We start from the raw sequence: 7,331 nt of genomic DNA on the forward strand, positions 1-7,331 counted from the left end.
CGGTCCACTGACAAATGCCTTGCTTTCTACGATACTCTGCGCGGGAACAAGAAATTCGAATGGACCGATCGCTGCGAAGAAGCTTTCCAGGAACTGAAGAAGTATTTGGCTAATCCACCGGTGTTAGCAAAACCAGTCCCGGGCGAGCCATTATTCCTGTACATCGCAGTCTCTGATACGGCTATAAGTGGAGTCATAGTCAGGGAAGACAGAGGGGAGCAGAAGCCGATATTTTATGTTTCGCAAACCTTCACCGACGCGGAAACACGCTACCCGCAAACAGAAAAGCTCGCCCTCGCCGTAGTAATGTCAGCTCGGAAGCTACGGCCATATTTCCAGTCTCATTCAATTATCGTCATGGCGCCCGTATCACTCCGAACCATCCTGCACAGTCCGAGCCAATCGGGACGCTTGGCCAAGTGGGCGGTAGAACTCAGCGAGTATGACATCGAATACAGAAACAAAACATGCGCGAAATCTCAAGTCCTGGCCGATTTTATCATCGAGCTGCCAACAGAGAACACCCGAGAAGAGTCACCCAACGCTGTTTGGATCCTCCACGTTGACGGCTCATCCTCAAAACAAGGTTCTGGCGTCGGAATCCGCCTCGCATCACCAGAGGGTGAAATCCTTAAACAATCCTTTCGGCTAAATTTCGACGCGACTAACAACGTGGCTGCGTACGAAGCGCTGATAGCAGGACTTAAGCTGGCTCGGGGACTTAAGATCAACAAGCTGCGAGCCTTTTGTGACTCCCAGCTCGTGGCTAATCAATTCAATGGAGAATACGCGGCTCGCGACGAACGAATGGAAGCGTATCTTGCTCTCACGCAAGACTTGGCGAAACCGTTCGGAGAGTTTGAGTTAACCAGAATCCCACGAGGTGAGAACACATCGGCCGATGCCTTAGCGGCTCTAGCTTCAACCTCCGACCCAAATCTGAAGAGAATCATACCGGTTGAGTTCATCGAAAAGCCGAGCATTGAAGATAATAGCAAAGATCAAGTTCTAACAGCTCGGGAGACAGAAGAACCGGAAGAAATGGACATCGAACAGCTAGACCAGCAAACTACGGACGCAATCGAGCCCGAATACGGAAGCGACGCCAAATGGATCGGAGCCATCCGAAGTTACATCGCCGATGGAGAAGTTCCTACTGAAAAATGGGCAGCTCGGAAGCTTAAGGCCAAAGCGGCTCGATATACTCTGATTGACGGAGAACTCTTTAAATGGCGATTTTCCGGTCCCCTCCTTATCTATGTCGAAGGAAATGAAGCTCGGAGAGTCATGGAAGAAGTTCACGGCGGATCTTGTGGAAACCACTCTGGCGGAAGAGCTCTGGCTATAAAGATCAAACGCCACGGATATTTTTGGCCGACGATGGTCAAAGACTGCGAGAAATTTTCTCAACAATGTGATAAATGCCAGAGGCACGCACCAACCATTCATCAACCCGCCGAGCTCCTCTCTTCTATAACTTCGCCTTATCCATTCATGCGATGGTCCATGGACATCATCGGAACTCTACACAACTCCAAGCAGAAGAAACTCGTCCTCGTACTGACAGACTATTTCTCCAAATGGATCGAGGCTGACTCTTACGCCAGCATCAAAGATGCGCAGGTCGAGAACTTCGTCTGGAAGAACATCATATGCCGCCATGGGATACCTTACGAGATCGTTACAGACAACGGATCGCAGTTTATTTCGGCTCGGTTCGAAGGATTCTGCGAGAAATGGGGAATTCGCCTCAGCAAGTCTACGCCTCGGTACCCTCAGGGAAACGGTCAAGCCGAAGCAGCCAACAAGACGATTCTCGACGGAATAAAAAAGCGTCTCGACGCGAAGAAAGGCCGCTGGGCTGACGAATTGGAAGGAGTACTATGGTCGCATAGAACCACGCCGCGGCGGGCCACGGGAGAAACACCATTCGCCCTCGTCTACAGCGCGGAATGTGTGATTCCCACCGAAGCCGAGATCCCGGGACTAAGAAGACGTTTTCTCCCCGAGCAGGAAAATTCCAACACTCAGATGATGCTGGACGAGCTGGACTTAATCGACGAAAGAAGAGATTCGGCTCTGATCCGTATGTAGAATTATCAGAATGCAATGGCTCGGTACTATAATTCTCACGTTAAGCATCGCCGTTTCCACGAAGGAGATCTCGTACTGCGCAAAGTTTTCCAGAACACCGCCGAGCAGAATGCAGGTAAGCTCGGCGCAAATTGGGAGGGACCTTACACGATCGCAAAGGTAATCCGTCCCGGCGTCTACGAACTCATCAACATGAACGGCAAAGCGGTACCTAGATCCTGGAACGCAATGCATCTAAGGAAATATTACCGCTAAAAACCTAAGGTACGCATGTACTTGAACTACGGGGTGGCTTGATCCCTGAAAAGGGTACGTAGGCAGCTCGTCCTCGGACGAGTTCAGCTACCCCCCCTAATTAAAAAAGGGGGGGAGTGGGTCCGTATACACATATACTCCCACTAAATTTTTCAATCTTATCCACCTCGGAGATTTTACCCTTCAGATTATCAATCTTATCCACCTCGGAGATTTTAACGGTCATCTTATCGACCTATAAAGCTAAAAGTTCGTTCGGACGATGGCCACGTCCTCGGACAAAAAAAGCTCTTTTCACCGCCTCGGTTACAGCGCGCTATATAAACAGTCGAGACGATTCGGTCGGAGATATCTTGCCATAAAGAAATCGTCTTCAGAAAACCCAGTTGACTTCAACACTGGTACCCCAGTTCGCTTCTAAGCACTGGCATCGACTATATCAGCTCGGGTCGCAACCGATAAAGATTAGTCCCATATGACCAAAACCCAGTGACCTTAACACTGGTAAACGATCCATTTCACTTTCAGTTCGGAAGTTGAAACGGTTCGGGAGAATTTAACTTTTTCACGTCACTTACAAAAACCCAGTTATCTTAACACTGGTTCGCTATTCCGAAAGTTAACTCCTACTGAACCGAAACTCATTTTTACCAAAACCCAATTACATTGATATTGGTGTATAATTCGGTTCGGAGGTTAAAACGACTCGGAAAGGATTAATTTATCGATGATTAAATCCAGTTACTCAGCATCAAGTACTTGAGAAAGAACATACATTCTGTGGATAAAGCCATCCAGGCATAAGTTTTACAAAAGAAACTCGAAACATAAAAAGAGAAAAAGAAACGCCTCGGACTTATTCGTCCCGCTCCTCGACATGTGCTGCCACGGGCGGCAAAAATGTGCCCGCCTGATCCGTAATGCCAATCCCCGCGGCAACTCCCTCGATTGATCTGTTTCCGAAATTATCTTCAACAGAATCTGGAGAAGCCGGAGGAAGCCTCAGATCCTCTCGCAGCTCGGTTCCAATCCGCACGAACTCTTCCTCGGCATCTCCGTACTCCGCTTTCCACTGGAGCACCTCCTCCTTCTCATCTTCGACGTTTTTGCCGCCTTCAAGATCGGCAATCAATTCGGCATTAGCCCTGGCCTGGACCTGGAACATGTAGCGCTCGGACGCCTTCCCGTACAGGTCTATCTTTGCCTCTATCGCCTCGATCTTCTTGGCGAACTCCTTCTTGGCCGCTCTCCTCTCCCGACCTACTTCCTTCTCCCGAAGAGACTTCTCCTCGGTGAATAGTCGGTTCAAGCGTTCGACTTCAGCCTCCAACTTCCGACGAAGGCGAAGACCATCCTCGGCCGTCTTTAAACGCTCGACCTTCTCTGCTTTGGCCAACGCTTCAGCTATCCGCCTGGCCTCATCTGCCTCGGCAATCATGGTCGTCGCCTCGGCAATCTTGGCCTCAGCCTCGGCACTCTTGGCATCCGCCTCGACTATCCTGGCATCGGCCTCAGCAATCCTGACCTCCGCCTCAGCTCGGGAGGTCTCGTATTTCCGGTTCGAAGAGTCGTAGGCTCGAACCATGCTGTTCATCGAATGAAAAGCCTGGGACACAAAAGTTTAAGTTAGTACAAAAAATTCTAACTTAAAAGACCAAGGGTGCCTCGGAAATGAACCAATACCTTCAGAAATCCCGCAGCGGTTTCGCGGTAGTTTTGAGCCTCCAACAAGGCCTCGGGAGCAGGCAGTGGTGGACCCGAGCAAGAAGCGACAAAATTCGCCGACGCGATCTTGTCCTTGTACACTGGAGTTTCACTACGACTCCTCTTCTCCTTCCTGGAAACTCCCGAGCCGTCACCTCGGGGTCTTTTTCCCCTAGTTTTGGATTTAGCCTCGGCGGCTGAGGCAGCAATAACCGGAGCCCCTAACACCTCGGGGACATCGGTCGAAGGGGAGATGTGCCCTACCACCTCGGGCACGATTGAGGTCATGTCCCGAGCTTCATTAGTCGCCTCGGCACCGACGACGACCTCAAGGCTGGCCTCGGGAGGAGTAGGAGGTCTGAAATTTGCCTCCAAAATAGCTCTTTCCTTAGCCGCCTTCTTTTCGGCAGCTTTCCTGGCTCTCAGAGACTGCGCGGCGCCTTGCATCTCGATAAGATGATCTAGGCGATGATCGGACGATTCGGAGGAAGATTGACAAGGAGCTCCGTGCAGTAGACGAAGGGCTCTCTCGATTCTTTCCTGGGAGAAGTGTTTTGTCCAATCGCACTTCCGAGCAATTAGTTCGTCGTGGAGATCTAGAAAACCTTCGGGAATGTCTTCGAGAAACGACGGGTTCCGATCTGCATGAACAAGAAAAACGGTTAATAAAAAGGTTAAAGCAAAACAAGACAGCAAATACGGCTTCGGGCGTAGTACCGATTTGTCTCCACTTTCCAACAATTTTCCCTAAGTAGTCCTCGTGGACACTATACTCATTCAAGGCTACGAAGAAGAAATGGTCGGTGTATTTCTCATCCTTGCTCGGGAAACCACCGATAACCCTCCTATTTGGCCTCGGAGATATGTAAAATCTCTCAACAGGGCCCGGTATGCGCCGGATCTCTAGGAGATTCCTTAAGTGGCTTAGGTCTCAATACTTCGGACTAAAATCCCCACTAGATGCCGCAAGCCTCGGGTCGTTATCTGGGATAAAGCAATCTTGTACGACCACAGAAACGCCAAAATCGGCCTCGGGATTGGAAGCCAAAGGTAGCAATGATAGAAGAACCCCTCATAAAGGGTAAAAAACCCCTCGGGTGGATCATCGGCTCGCTCATTTGGAGTTGGAAGTCTCAGTTCAACCCCCTCGCTAAAACCAAATCGAGCCTTGAGATCCCGAAGGGAATCCTCCGTGCATAAAGTAGAACCCGGGGGATCAGGTTTCCTAGCTTTCTTGGCTCGTTTTCTCTTCTGTTGACCCTTGGCTGCTTGGACTTTAGCTTGGAGCAACCTAGCCGCCTGGTCAGAATCGTAGTGAATCTCCTCGGCCTTAATAGGAAGTAGAGGCGCCTCGGGGGCATTTCGCCAGCACGATACTCCAGCTTCACCAGCTGCCGGTGGATGGGTCCTCCTTCTACTCAAAATCGCCTCGGGATCATCAGGCAAATCCTGATCCCGAGCCACATTTGCAATTGCGTCTTCCCGAACGATGAAACGGCTCGGGTCTTCTTCCCGTGAAGCCGACTCTGCATCACTTCCACGGTATAACATGATCTGATGGTCCGCCTCGGGGTCGCTCGAGGAACTCCAGACCATCTTTCTTTTGTAGACGGGGAGATGAGTGTCACCTCGGGGCGAGTCGCTGGAATCAGAGAGAGACATTTTCTGGCTCGGGAGATTGAAGAAATTGATCGGAGGAACAAAGTTTGACAGATCGGAGAAATCAACCTAGATCTAATGACGGTGGCGCTATGACGGAAGTATTAACGGAAAAAGTAGAAAATGCAAGAACTCAAGATCAGAGAGAAGAGAACGAACCTTGAAAATTTTCCTTTGCAATTGCGAAATGAAAAAATGAATCGGAGGCTTAACATTTATAGAGATTTGGGGCGCGTCGGGTACGAACGAGCCAAATAAAACACATCGTATCCGCGTCTGAGGCGCGTCGGGCACAAACGAAGTGAGTAGGATACTTCGCATCCGCACGAATCTCGGGAATCAGCGAAAGGACCTTTCCACTTCTCGAGAAGGAATCCCAACCGTCATACGCCAAGAGAAGATGAAACGACAGAGGAATTCGAATCGCCAAAAACTTTAAAGGGACCGAACTGTTCAAAGTAAACGGCTCGGCCTAACTGTCATAAAGCTCGTCACGCTTGGTTCTCCAGACTAACGAGCTGGGGGGCTAACTGTTGGGGTCGGATTCCACCCTTTGGCGCCGAGCCAGACTTAGAACACTTCGGGAGTCTTTCAGTGATCACCTCAGGGCATCGCATCATTCACCTCGGGATATCCATCTAATCGGTTTAGTATACCCGAGCCCATCGCCTCGGGGATACTTTAACAAGACGTTTCAAGCACCCGAGCCCATCGCCTCGGGGATACCCTGAACAAGACGTCTCAAGCACCCGAGCCCAATTGCCTCGGGGGTACCCGAGCCTGGTCGCCTCGGGAGTTTCTGAGCCCATCGCCTCGGGGACACCCAAAGAAGCCATCCTAGAGTGCCCGAGCCAGTCTTTCCTGTGTACCCGAGCCGATTGCACAAGTTTCTCCGAGGTGAAGTCTTCATCATCGCCCGAGGTAAAGACTTAGCAAATATTCGCTTTCAAAGTACCATTTCCAAGCAAGGTATCATTTCCGAACAAGAAGGATCATTTCCGATATACCCGGAAATGATAAGAGAGAATCTAGAAGGATCGATTCAAATCAGGAAATCTCCCAAAGACTCCAAAAAATAAGGAAACTATCCTAATCCGCGATATTCTGAGCCGACTCCAAGATAAATGGAAATCTTCCGAGAATATCGCTGGAGAGGCGGTTTATCACCTATATATAAAGAGACTCAAGGCTCAAGCAAAGGACAAGCCAGATCGCTCTAGAATTTACACTACGAAAAGCTCTCACAGCACAAACACCTTTTTCTTTTACGATCAAACTCTTGTACGATCAAAGTCATCTTTTTCTTAATAATATCAAGAACACCATCTTTGGTTACAATCGTTTCTGTTGTTCTTTGAGAATTCGCGATTATCGTATCCCTAAAATAAAACCCTAGACAAATCTTGATTGTGTTAGTTTCGACTTCCACATTTGTAAAGATAGACGCTGTCCCAATTTGATCGAGAAGATCATCAAGTCGCGGAATCGGAAAACGATAGCGCACCGTGATCTTATTAATCGCTCTGCTGTCCACACACATACGCCACGTTCCATCTTTCTTGGGAATAAGTAAAGCTGGTACGACACAAGGACTTAAGCTCTCTCGTAAGTACCCCTTG

This window comes from Arabidopsis lyrata (assembly GCF_000004255.2).
Source record: "Arabidopsis lyrata subsp. lyrata unplaced genomic scaffold ARALYscaffold_4, whole genome shotgun sequence".
NCBI classification, from domain to species: Eukaryota; Viridiplantae; Streptophyta; class Magnoliopsida; order Brassicales; family Brassicaceae; genus Arabidopsis; species Arabidopsis lyrata.